This window comes from Mesocricetus auratus, unplaced genomic scaffold (genome assembly GCF_017639785.1).
Source record: "Mesocricetus auratus isolate SY011 unplaced genomic scaffold, BCM_Maur_2.0 Super-Scaffold_100008, whole genome shotgun sequence".
In the NCBI taxonomy this organism is placed as follows: Eukaryota; Metazoa; Chordata; class Mammalia; order Rodentia; family Cricetidae; genus Mesocricetus; species Mesocricetus auratus.
Window position 1 is genome coordinate 41,992,598 of NW_024429192.1, and position 13,360 is coordinate 42,005,957.

General features: G+C 44.8%; 1 long non-coding RNA gene across 7 annotated transcripts in view; it reads right to left on the minus strand.

Moving 5' to 3' along the window:
* Nucleotides 1-8,669, minus strand: part of LOC110341769 — a 45,988-nt gene extending 37,319 nt beyond the window's left edge. For 2 of the 7 annotated variants that reach the window (XR_005878906.1, XR_005878904.1), the window contains exons 1-3: nt 8,312-8,664; nt 5,587-5,667; nt 806-1,015 (exon numbers count right to left, since the gene is read on the minus strand). This is a non-coding gene — a long non-coding RNA (uncharacterized LOC110341769). Of the gene's footprint in view, nt 1-805; nt 1,016-5,586; nt 5,668-7,865; nt 8,176-8,311 lie in introns of those variants that run through there. The other 5 variants (XR_005878905.1, XR_005878903.1, XR_005878909.1 and 2 more) reach the window with 5 other exon arrangements.
* Nucleotides 8,670-13,360: the final 4,691 nt, after the last annotated feature.

Genomic DNA, 13,360 nt, shown 5'->3' on the forward strand with positions numbered 1-13,360 from the left:
TACTATGGTGATCATAGACACAACTGGGGGCAAGGGTAGTTGCCAAGGACTAGGTGTCCTGGTATTGTCATATGAAAGTTCCCAGCACGCTTCAGCAATTATTATCCAGGTCCCATGATTGCTATAGTGATCAGACACAATTGGGGGCCAGGGTAGTTGCCAAGGACTAGGTTTTCTAGTATTGTCATATGAAAGTTCCCAGCACGCTTCAGCAATTATTATCCGGGTCCCATGACTGCTATAGTGATCACAGACATCCTGTTTTGAGGGTGAGACACCTGGTCTGGGTTTCTTTCATTAGGCAACGGCCTGGCCTTGCTTTTCTTTTCCTAGGGGGGGCCCTGGGTAGGGGTCTTTCAGTCTGGAATAAGCAAAACCCTCTCACACAATAGCAACAATTACAAAATGCTAAGTATGCTGCTCTACAGTGCCTGACAGTACAGACTCAGTGTATGAAAACTGAAAAGTCCAGTCACACTGCTTTTTATGGGAGTGACTATCTGACCTCACAAGCAGAGAACTGTCTCTAATATCCAAGAAGTCTTGTATAACCCAAAGGAGATGAAATAATAATCTTCCCAAAGCTCAGATGTACTTTTCAGCTTGCCCGTAAATATTGGACAAGCACTTTACTTCTAGCAGCTAATCCTCTGGTGGTGCTAATGAGTGTAATATTTTAAGTACATTACAACTGTACTGAAATTCTTACAACTGGTATGTGGAGTCGTGTCCCAAGTGCCAGCAATGGCTAGAGGAGATAGAATGTGTGCCAATGATGCCAACTATCTGAAAAATAATAACATACCGCGATGATATGTATCATTCCTTCCTTTGCATAAATGTACTTGCTGAGAGACCATTGTCTTCCATAGTAACTCATGCAAAAGCAAAGCCTTCTGGGACAGCAACGTAAGAGTGTAGTGTATGTGCACCACGAATCTCCATTTGTCAGTTGATCGTCAACAAACTTTAATTGTCGCTCATACCAGGCACTTCATCGGTTGTCGGGAAACAACTATATCAATGATAAAGTTTCTAATAAGAGAACAGATAGTGACTAACAGCATACAGCAGCTTGAAGTTAAGTCACAAATGAACATGGAGGCTTACTGCTAGGACCTGAGCAGTCACTCTCAACATTACTCTGGGACTCACTGAGAATAAAGCTATTTCCACACAAATATCTTGGTATCGTTTATCTCCTATGTGTGTTAGTGTTTCCTCTAAAGTGGGTAAAGCTGTGGCTGGTTTTGCAAGAACAAAGCAGGGGCTCCAGACTGGAGGAGTTGTCTCCCCTTATCTACCTGGTATACACATTTCAGGACTTCTAATGGATTCCTGAGATTTAAGATACTACTAAATAATATTTTTTTCTTGACACATACATATCCATAATAAAGTTTAATTTCTAAATCAGGTACACCAAGATTAACAACAACTGGTAATAATAGAGAAAACTACACACTGTTGTTACAGAGGGAGTATCTCAACACACCTTTTTACGCTGCACTCATTCTCCTTGGGATGATGTGACATAACAAAGGATCTCTGTAGTGAACTGAGAGAGGTGAATGACATGAGTATTGAGACACAATGGTAGGCTACTGCACAAGGGTTACTTGATAATAGCTTTGCGATTTTGCAACAGTTGATCTACTAACAAAAATGGCTTCTAAGAGTCTTATCAGGGCAGATAGCTTACTAAACATGGACACAATGGATGCAGATGGCTCATGCCCTTCATAGTCAAAAGGACATACCCTTTAAAACTCAACTATTTCTTTGTGCAGTTTTCCACCTAGCATTTTCAGGCCACGATTGAGCTGGGGTAGCTGAAGCCACAGAAAGCAGTATTTCAGAAAATGAAACCACAGATGTGGGAACACTGAAATCACGTGGTTTTCAGCACACTGGCAATCACAACAGAAACCAGTTTCACTCAAGAAAGTGATTGATCGGAACTAGAAGAAAGCATCCTAAGTGAGGTAACCCAGTCACAGAAAGACAAACATTGTTTGTACTCACTCACATATGGATATTAGACATAGAGAAAAGGATTACCAGCCTACAATCCACACCTCCAGAGAAGCTAGGAAACAAGGAGGACCATAAGAAAGACATACAGAGTCCCCCAGTGAAGCAGAAAGGGACAAGAGTCCCTGAACAAATTGGAAGCATGGGGGGATGGGAGATGGAGGTAGGAGAAAGAGGAGGTGAAAAAATCAGGGGGGAGGAGAAGGATCAGGAAGATTGAGTTGGGAGAGGAATATAGGAGAGCAAGAAAAGAGACACATCAATAGAGGGAGCCACTATAGGTTTGAAGAGAAATCTGGCACTAGGGAATTGTACAGAGATCCACAAGGATGACCCTAACTAGGAATCTAAGCAGTACTGGAGAGGCTGCCTTAAATGCCCTTCCCCTATAATGAAAACGATGACTACCTTAAATGCCATCCTAGAGCCTTCATCCAGAACCTGATGGAAACAGAAGCAGAAATCCACAACTAAGCACTCAGCCAAACTCCTGGAATCCAGTTTCAGAGAGGGAGGAGTGACCAACAGAGAGGTCAAGACCATGCTGGGAAAACCCACAGAAACAGCTGACTTGAGCAAGTGGGAACTCATGGACCCCAGTCTGACAGCTGGGGAACCAACATAGGACCAAACCAGGACCCCTGAACATGGGTGTCAACTAGGAGCACTGGGAAGTCTGTGGGGCCTCTGGCAGTAGAACAGGATATATCCCTAGTGCACGAACCAACTTCAGGAGCCCATATCCCATGGAGAGATATTCCCTTAGCCTAGATACATAGGGGAGGGTCTAGGCCCTGTCCCAAATGACTTGACAGATTTTGATTATCCCTCATGGAAGGCCTCACCCTCTCTGAGGAATGGATGGGGGATGGGATGGGAGATCGATGCATGGCATGGGAGGATGGAAGGGAGAGGGAACTGGAGTTGATATGTAAAATAATATTGTTTTTAATTTAAATAAAATTTGTAAAACAAAAAAGAAAGTGATTGATCAAGCACTTAAAGTATTGATTTTTATTATACTCTGACTGTCTAGGACATGTCTTTTTAATATTCTGTGGGATAAAGTAGGGAGATGGGCTACCTGAAGTGTTTCTGTTGCACATAGAAGTGGGATGTTTATCTAGAGAAAACAGTACACTTAGCATTGGGTTGAACTAATCACTTTTCTTACTGAATAACATTCTTAGTTAAAAGAATGATTGAGTGACAGACACATTATGGTTGCTCAGCGTTGAGTGTCTCTAAGAAATAAACAAAACAAGATTGTCACTTCAAAGAAAACAGCTGACAATATTTTAACAATGTTACATTTTTAACTTAACATGCAAAATAAGAATACTAGAAAATATGTATCCCAATGTGTAAAATCTATCCTGATGAACTGGGCATAGTGGCTCCTGACTTTAATCTTATAACTGTAAGACTTAAATGTAGTAGGATATTTGTACACTGTGTGAAGATGTGTTGCTGTGATTGGTGTAATTAAAAAGCTGAACAGCCAATAACTAGGCAGGAGGAGGTATAGGTGGAACTTCAGGACAGAGAGAGAACTTAGGGAACAGGAAGGCAGGGTCACCAGCCAAGTACAGAGGAAACAGCATGAACAGTATGGAGAGATAAGGTAACACCATGCAACAGAACATAGATTAAAATAAATGGCTTAATTTAAGTTACAAGAGCTAGTGGGAGAAGCCTAAGCTAAGGCCAAGCTTTCATAATTAACAATTATTTGAGGGCTGGCAGTACAGATCAAAGACTCGATACACTCGGGCAAGAAGATTGCCATGAGCGCAAGTCTAGCCTGAGCTACAGAGTGAGATTCTGTCCATAAATAAATAAATGAATAAATAAATAAGGCTTGAAAAGAGAGTAACAAAGCTGGTGAGACAGCTTGACGGTAAAGTGCTTGCCTAGCGTGCTCTAAGGCCTTACAGTTAGCCCCCATCACTGCTAAAAACAAACGAGCAAGCAAACATTGTTTAAAAAAAAGTAGCAAAACTGTCACTGAAAGCAATACATTCGGTCACGTCCAGTAAAACAGACAATATTTGGAAGACCTGCATAATTCAGTAAATCAATAAATTCCAGATGGCCAGTGGGTGCTACTATAAAAGATGCCTGGGCCAAAGCTCCATCTAACACGCAGTTAGATTTTAGCATAACAGAAAGGGAAAGGTGTATTGACATGAACTAAAAATCTACATCACAGTTTTGTTTAATTACCAGGGGAAGGATTTTGGAGTAGTATCAAAGACTAGCCTCAGTTGTCTGAAAGAGCCAATTAAATCTGCAAATAGATAGATAGATAGATAGATAGATAGATAGATAGATAGGTAATATATTATATATCTAATCTATCTAGTCATTGAAGCAGATTTTCTCCATGTCTCTATAGCACACACCAAAACACACAGACTGTGGGAGCAAAAATGAGAGTGCAGCTGTTGTTAGTAAGGAGACTTGCAAATATAAAACAGTATTTCTATCTATTTGGGGAGAGATGGTTTTATTTCATTAAACATACATTAACACGGAATGACTTCTCATTATTAGATAATTAAGTAACAAATATTTCATATATTTCTCCAATTCTAACTTCTTTTGTTTTTAAAGATTTTATTTTTGTTTTATGCGCATGAGTGTTTCTCCTGCATATATGTCTGTGCATCCCTGGAAACAGAGTTACAGGCTGTGGTGAGCCACCATGTGAGCACTGGGACTCCAACCCAGCTCCTCTGGAAGAGCAGCCAATGCTCCTAACCACTGACCCAGCTCTCTGACCTTCCAATTCCAACTTCTAATAGAGTGAACACTGACAGATTTAATGTACGTAATAGAAAGCTTTGTAGATCTCAAGAATAAAATAGAGAATCACTGAATGAGAGAAAAGGGGGAAATCTGGGATACTAAGATCCCACTACTGCACAACCTCCAGCACAGCTTTTGTGGTGGTTTGAATGAAAATGGTCCTCAGAGGCTCATTGGGAGTGGCACTTTGAGGAGGCGTGGCCTTGTCGGAGTAGGTGTGGCCTTGATGGAGGTAGTGTGACACTGGGGGTGTGCTTTGAGGTTTCAGAAGTTCAAGCCAGGCCCAGTCTTCTCCCTTCCTACTGCCGGTCCATCCAGATGTGGAACTGTCAGCTGACTCTCCAGCACCATGTGGTCCATCCAGATGTGGAACTGTCAGCTGACTCTCCAGCACCATGTCTGCCTGTGTGCTGCCATACTCCCTACATGATGATAACTAAACCGCTGAAACAGTAAGTGAGCCCCAAAACTAAATGTTTTCCTTTCTTTATAGGAGTTGTCATGGTTCTGGTGTCTCTTCACAGCAATAAAACCCTAACACATCTTTAGTCCCCTTTTTGACCTCAAATCGTGTTGATAATTTAAACTGTTTATGTTTATTTTAGTGTGTGTGTGTGTGTGTGTGTGTGTGTGTGTGTGTGTGACTGTGCCACTCCCCAGTAAAGTATTTGGGGAGTAGCCCATGCCACATCACATCTGAGGTCAGAGGACAACTTTGTACCATCAGTTCTTTCTTCCTACCTTTAAGTGGGTTCTGGGGATCAACCTCAGGCAGTCAGTTTTTCCCAGCAAGTGCCGGACCCTCCAGGCATCTCTCTGGCCCTGTTGTTGATAATTTAAACATTAACAATGTACACTAGTATTCTCCACAAAACAATGCATTATTCTGTGGACATGTGATCTAGAAGCCTCTACTGTGGCTCCCTCATAATCAGATATCCAAGTGAGTGGCAATAGACTAGAGCCACATCAGATCCTAGCATCGCCAGGCTCTCTGCATGTCCAGGGTCTCACATTTCATGTTTACAGGTGCCATTTTTATAACTCTTCCAAGCTGGTGTATAGGTGTTGACTAGCAAGTGAAATATGTTAAATTTTCTGTGTGGTTTCCTATTTCAGAGCTCAGTCTACACATTCCAAGGCAAAGCAAAAACATTGGAATTTTCATTAACTGATCTGGAGAAATCAAGCTATTTCTGTTTCAGTCTTTGTGATTTTAAACCAGGTGATATGATGGCTTTTTACTCTGCTGTTGCCTCCACAAACCTTCCAGGACACAGAAACTGGAGGATGAGACCCACTGTTCCTTGGCTTGTTCTTGTCCTTAAAACATTGGTTTGGGCTTTAGGATATGAGTTGTGATATTTTTAAATAAGGGCGCTAACTTTTGCTTAGGCATCAGGAAGCAATGGAGTCCAGGGTTTGTGCCCCTTGGTAAGTGCACACCGGGCTGCTGGCTCAGAAAGGAGCTGTGTGATTAATAGCTTCATAAAGCAAGAGAGTGGCTGACACTCTCGGGACCTCAGTTTTCTTTTCAAGTAAAGGTTACTTTTATGATTTTTAGTTGTGTGTGTGTGTGTGTGTGTGTGTGTGTGTGTGTGTTTACCTGTGTGAAGGGGAGGAGACTGTTTGTGCATGTGTGTGAAGGTAGGTGCATAAAGAAACCAAAAACATCAGATTCCCCTGGAGCTGGAGTTGCAGGTAATTGTGAGCTGCCCAAGGTGGATGCTGGGAACTGAACTAAGGTCCTCTAGAGGAGCAGCAAGCTCTCTTAACCACTGAACCATCTTTTAAGCCCCAGAAACTCAGTTATTAACACATAATGGAGACATACAATGGAGCTACAGATACCTGCCTTCTATAGCTGGTCTGGCAGAGGACTGAGCAAATTAGTTAAATGTCCTGAACGTGAGGTCATTTGACATTACCTACTATTGCCAATTTGTGGCAAATTTTTCTTTAAAGAAATGATTTCTAATAGTCTTTGGCACAGCTTTTGGCCACTTAAAAATAGGAGAAAATATTTAACCATGCCAGCATGTCAGTGTGTTGGTACTTGTCCAGATTTGCCTCCAGACACAGAGCAATCAGGTTTGCAGGCTCAAGGAGTGCCCTGCCCTAGGTTGGGCAGCTGTAGGCCCGTCAGTAGACACAGTGGGACCTCTGCCTCCTCTAATATTTCGAATCCAGTTTACATTAATTCATTGTCCTTCTGCAATGTGGACCACAAGTCAAACTTTTTCTCCAGTTAGTATAACTCTTTCCCATTCCTCTCAAATATAAATACAGTATTTCCAACAAATTTAATGAGATAATATTTGTTACTATTTATGGGCGATTCTATATTCTGACATATTATGGACTTGGAGTGTTAATGAGATTTCTGATGTTGAAGTGTGCTGTGGAAGACCTTCAGGTCGTCAGCACGTATAATTCTATTACTAAAAAGCATTATGCTGTTGGGAAAATTACACTAAAAGAATTATCACTGGTATGTTTTGCTGCCCTTCATAATAAAATAAGAGCATTTTAGAGTCATGTTTTGATAAATTCTACAAGTACAAGCTATATATAATTCTACCCTGCCTACCGGAGGTCTATTGGGGATTAATTGGAGTTTTCAGCTGTGCATCATATTTACAGAGGATGGGCACAACCTTGTTACTCTTACATGTTGTTTGATTTGCATAATTAATCACTTTGGAAAAACCTACCTAAATATGATTGTAATGTCCAGCCCCTAATTTGTTTTTTTACATTAGACTGCTTTGAAATTACGGTTTATAAATGTATTTTTAATTTAGAAAAAAACGTGCTTGTTCGATGGAAATGTGAATTTCCAGAAGATGGGTAATTCCCTTTCCACAATTCTGACTGAACACGATGCTGGGTCTTGGCAAGGGCAGCAGGTTTTCAGTCTCCATAGGAATCCCTCTGGGTCCGGAGGGAACTACCCAGCTCTGGCTCTGAGGCGCCAGCTGCGACAGTCAGCACGAACCCGCCAGGTCCTCCCACTTTACCTTCCGAGCCACCTCGGAATCTTCACCTTTCTGCCGATCGGAGGTTCCCAACTTCTAGTGAGGGAGCATGTTCGAAATTCAACAGAATTTAACAGACACCCCCCCTCCCCCGCCACCCAGACTGTCATGGCTCTCTGTTTTAAGAATAGAAACCCCAAGACATCCTGGTAGACTTTGCCTGACGACCGAATATGTTATTAATGACAGCATTTGCATGCGTCTGAACTGGCGCCGCGCTCTAAGTTGTTCAGATGGCCTAGCACAAGGAACATCCTCAGGTGCTCCGGGTCTCAGCCCAAGGCCACGCAGCTGCGGCTACTGTAGCCGGAGAGGCCGCAGGTCCAGCCTGCTCACCCAAAGGTCCAATTAGGCCGGTTTCCCACGGCCAGTGGGCACATCGCAGTGCACCTGCTGCCCCCTATCGGCCACGCGAACAATAGCCCTACCCCGCCTCGCTCGCTGGAAAAGGCCTCTGAAATAAAAGAAGGTTCCACCACCACGCAGTCGCGGGAGGATTCTCGGAAAACCTGCTTTACGTAGTCTGCAAGCTCCCACTGCCTCGTTTTAACGCGGTTGTTCTAAAGGGAGGAAGAAGACGAGAGCTCGGGAAGCAGAAAGTGCCACCGCCTCGGTGGGGGAGGGGCGAGGGACCCAGAAGGTTCGGTGTACGGTTTCCACCCGCTGGCCAGGGCTGAGGGAGAGCGCGTGCCTTCCGTGGGGACCGGCACATTCGCTAGAGCACAGGGTGTTTTCCCCAGCTCTCAAGCAGCTGCCTCCCCATTGCACCTTGAGCAGAGTCCAGCGACCTGCTACAGAGGTGACAAAGGCCACCCGCCCCGATAATCCAGCCTCAGAGGCATCCAAAAGTAGGTGTCACCACTCAAGTGCCTGTAATGCAAATACAGATGTATCTCAGGGGAAAGCTTTCGATCCCGAGCACAAGCCCCCTGCACCACTGGCGTCTACACCGCGTGAATTCTGTCCTAGAACTGACTGTTTAAAATTTGCCTCCACTTGGACACAGCCGAGACTGCTGGCGGCTTGAGAGCCTGGCGCGCGTGTGGGGTTACACTCTCGGGTGTTTCTAATTTCGTTTTCATTATTTTCTCCCACTTCATTACCACCCTCCTCCCAGTGCACACGCGCTTGGCCGTATTCTAACTTGTTCGCTCATGTCCATCTTTGCCTTGGAGCTTTTTTGGCAAGAAGGTATGAGATGGACGGAGGTGAGCGGAAGATGGGAGGGCGGGGAAGAGGTAGGTAGAATCAGCTGGCAGCCCCGAATGTGTTGGCGTATGTAGGGGACTAAGGCGGAGGCTCCGTGGGGGTGGGGGAAGAGGAGAAGCCCCGTACGCGCTCGCAGCGCCAGCCTAGGCGCCAGCAGTGTGCGGGTGGCAGCAGCAGGTCCACTGGGACCTTCGGAAGCTCAGCTGGCTCGGGTCTCCCGCCCAGTCCACGGTAGCTGCAACTGCTGGCCGGATCTAGGTTCCCGGGTGGCTGCAGGTACCCACGAAGCCCATCCCCGGGGGCAGAGAGAGCAAGACCAGGGCCGCGCCCAGCTCCGGGACTTCCCGGCCGCACGGCCGAGGCTCCCGGGGCCCGTGGGCGCGGTGCTCCCGGGACCCGGGCGGAAGCAGGGACTGCGGGGAGGAGCTGCCTTGCCCCGAGCGGGCCGCAGGGCTAAGGAGGCCCGGGAGGCCGGGCCGGGCTCCGCGCGCTCTCGCTGTGCGCCTTGGCGCGGGCACCCGGAGCCGCCCCCCGCGGGCGGCCACTTCCCGGATGGGGCCGCGCTGTTCTCCAGGACAATCGGGGCTCCTCCCCTCGCCGCGATCTTTCTAGGAGGCCACCTCCGAGGTTCCCAGGCGGCTTTCTCGCCCGCGCTACCCTTGGGCTTCTCTCACTGAAAACCCCGAGAAGCACAAGCCGAGTGCTTGGCGAGGGACCCTCACCGCCGCAGGAAGCCAATGGGGACGGAAGTTCACTGGTGTTAGCCCTGATTCACGAGCTTCCTAAAAGTTACGTACTCTTGTTTTCCGCCTCACCAACAACACGGAAAATGTAATTCTGATTTTTTTGTGTGTGTGTTTCGAAATCAATCGTACCGAGTGACTTTCAGGGGAGACATGCACCTAGATGAGAACCGTCATCATGCCGCAGGATCGAGCTAAGGAGACTCGGTCCCTCCATCTCGGCTCATCCACTCTAACGGGAGTGCTATCGTTCAATTATTATTTTTTAAATTATTGTCAGCCTCACGATGTAACAGTATTTATACGACAGAGATTGAGCGTGAAATTGAAGCGGTTCTCTCAAAGTGCTAGCTTTCTTGGGTCAGTAATTCCCGGGATAATAGAGAATTTGAGTTTTACGAAAACAAAGGCAACTTTGCTCTTTGAAAACGTTATTATTTAGCAGATACTTATGGGGAATTTACCTTGTGTCATACACACTACTGTATACTGTGAACCATCTGTTTATGGTTCAATATATGGTCGTCAGAGCACTTGGTATTTTGAAAGCCTTGATTCATTTTACCCTTCCAGATTCAATATGAAGTAAATATTGATTTTTATATAAGATTGAGATGTTGATTTTATGAGTTATGAGTTGATAATTCTCGGTAGTGTTCGTAGCTAATGCCACAACAGGGGTTAAATCAGTCTGTCGAAGATTCCTCAGGCTTACCCACTCATCTTAGGGCCAGATTTACAAACGTGTACTGAAACCACCTCAGGTAGAGGTGCTGTACACGAAAACTAGAGAAGAGTTGATGTAACATTTCCTTGTTTTCCTGATCAGAATAACAACCCCAACGTATTATAGTCAAAGGGAATTGCCATATCAGACAGATACTTGCACTCTCTTGATACGGAATTGACCAAGGTGTCCATTAGAAGAAAATGTATAATAAAGCATCATTCAGCCCTTAAAAAGAATGGAATTTTGCCAATTGCAGCAGTGTAGGTGGAACTGAACGTCGTTCAATGGACTTAGCCAGACACACAATTGTGGAAACTAAAAAGCTAATATCTTGGAACAGAGTGGAATAATGTCACCAGAGATGGAGAAAGGCAGATGAGAAGGGTCTGGGAAGAAGTGAGATAGAAACTGAAACACAAGTAGAAAGAATTACTTCTGGCTTTCTATAGCTCAAAATTGTCGCTCTATTTCAAAATAGCCAGAAGAACGTGAAGGTTCGCAACTTTCACTGTCTGACATGGCACCATTTGCCGGAAGTGCCTGTTGCCCTGGGGTGTATATTGTATCTATGTGCTGAATTACCCTATACCCCAAAAGGTGAACAAACATTTGCATCTCAACGAAGTGTATAATAATAAAAAAGCAGAACCTCAAGGAGAGAACAGTGTGCCGACATGCAATGGGTTGCAGAACGGGGTCTAGAGAGGCTTGTGCTTCCTTCCCGATACCCTTTCTACCACATCCAAACCAGACTGCCTCAGCCCAGAATAAGAATGTGAATAATTCAGCAATTACAGTAAACGTACAGTCGAGTCGTGATTGTCCTCCCTTTCCTCTGCTAATTGCTTGCCTTCTGGATATTTGACTGTTACCAAGTCTCCCTCCCAGAGGGAGGGAGAAACGAAGTAGAACTCAGTTCTATCTTTTCTGCTAATGCCAACCCGTAATTCTAATACTAAAAAGGGGGGAATTTGTGGGAGAAATTGCTAGGACTATTCTTTTAAGTAAGACTTCAGATGACCCTGGACTTTAGTTTTGATGCCACTAATGCCTCCTGAGCCACAGGAAAGGCTTGGACATGGCACAATGGATACTGCTCACCAAAGTGTGCCTTCCAGACTTCCCCTTCCTGACCATCATGCTCTAGCGATGATTAAGAAGTGGGAAAAATAAGAAAGAAGCTAAAGAGATAACTCAGTGGTTAAGAACACTTGTTGCTCTTGCAGAGGACCTGGGTTGGTTCCCAGCACCCATGTGGTGGTTTGCTACCATCTGTAACTCAAGTTCCAAGAGATCCAGGATTCTCTTTTGTCCTCCCCCCCCCCCCCCCCGTGGATACTGGGCACGCACATAGTGAGCTTACATACATGCAAACAAAGTACTCACACACAAAATAAAAATAAAAAAGAACTCGACAGGCTTTGACACCTCTTCGGCACTGATCAGCAATCATTAAACAAAGACTTCTCATTCTCAGAGCATTTCTACTGTTCATTTGTAAACTGACCTGAGTTTAGCACCCATAGTTCCAGGAACTCCCCTTTCTGGATTCTCCTGGCCTGACTTCTGTTTGGTGGGCTCCTCCTACCAACTTTGTTCAGCCTGTCTGTAGCGCCCACCCATCTACATGTCTTGGCTCTCCATTCATTCTGACACTTTTGATAAATTACAAAGTGACTTGTACATTTTGGGCCTTTTAATTAATGAAGTTGTCCACAAACTTTTCCCTACTAGTGACTTAAAAGTTCTTAAGGAATGGAAATAACTCACGAAGCCCCAGAGCAGATAAGTCCCAGAATCATTCACTTACTTGGCAATAAATAAATAATTTTTTAAGGATTCCATGTATGTTACCTGTGAGGTTGAGCCAGGAATGGCCTCCCAGACTGACACAGTTCTGTTTTAACCAACATCTTCAATTAAGATTGTCACAGAATTTCCGGCTGCCAGAAATTTGGGAGTGGGCAAATGGGTTTCCTGTAATCATATTTTGTTTATGCTATAACATTTGCCTGAAGATCAGAGTGCAGAGCTAAGTCACTAGTTAGCCACAGAGGCCAGACAGTGGTGGCCCACACCTTCAATCCTAGCACTCTCAAGACAGAGGCAGACTGATCTCTGTTAGTTCAAGACCACCCTGGGCTACACGAGATCGAATCTGTCTAAAAGAGAAACAGAGCTCACACAAAAGTGATTCCAGCACTAGGGAGGTAGAGACAGGAGTAACATGGCTGGGCAGAGAGAGGAACATAAGGTGGGAGGAGTCAGGAGCTCAAAACAGTCGAAGGATTTGTAGAAGTAGATGCAGCCTGAGGACTGGATGGCCTCTTTGGTGTGAGCATTGGTAGAGGTAAGAACTCTAATGGCTATCTGCCCTGCTTCTCTGATCCTTCACCCTCCACCCCCTGATAGCTGACTCCAAGTTTTAATTGTTAACACCAAAGATAATCCACCATTAAGGATGGCGAGAGTGCCACAAGCAGGCAAATTAGTGGTTTAAGCATGGGTACATTTTCCATGTCAGGTTAGTTCTTAAAGAATGTGTATATTCCCACGGAGTATATGTATACTTATATTTATAAACAAAGTATCTAATATCACCTCTGGGGACCCTCTCAGTCATATCAGCAAGCTGTCTCACATAATGAAAGGTCTCTATCTCTGGAGTATTTGCTTAGCCTTCAGTGTAACAATGCTGTGTGTATCACATGTGCTAATTTAGACATACAGCAATGTGCACATGCCACTGGTGAGTTCAGAGCGAAGCTTGAGAGCTGGTAAGAATAGCATCTCCT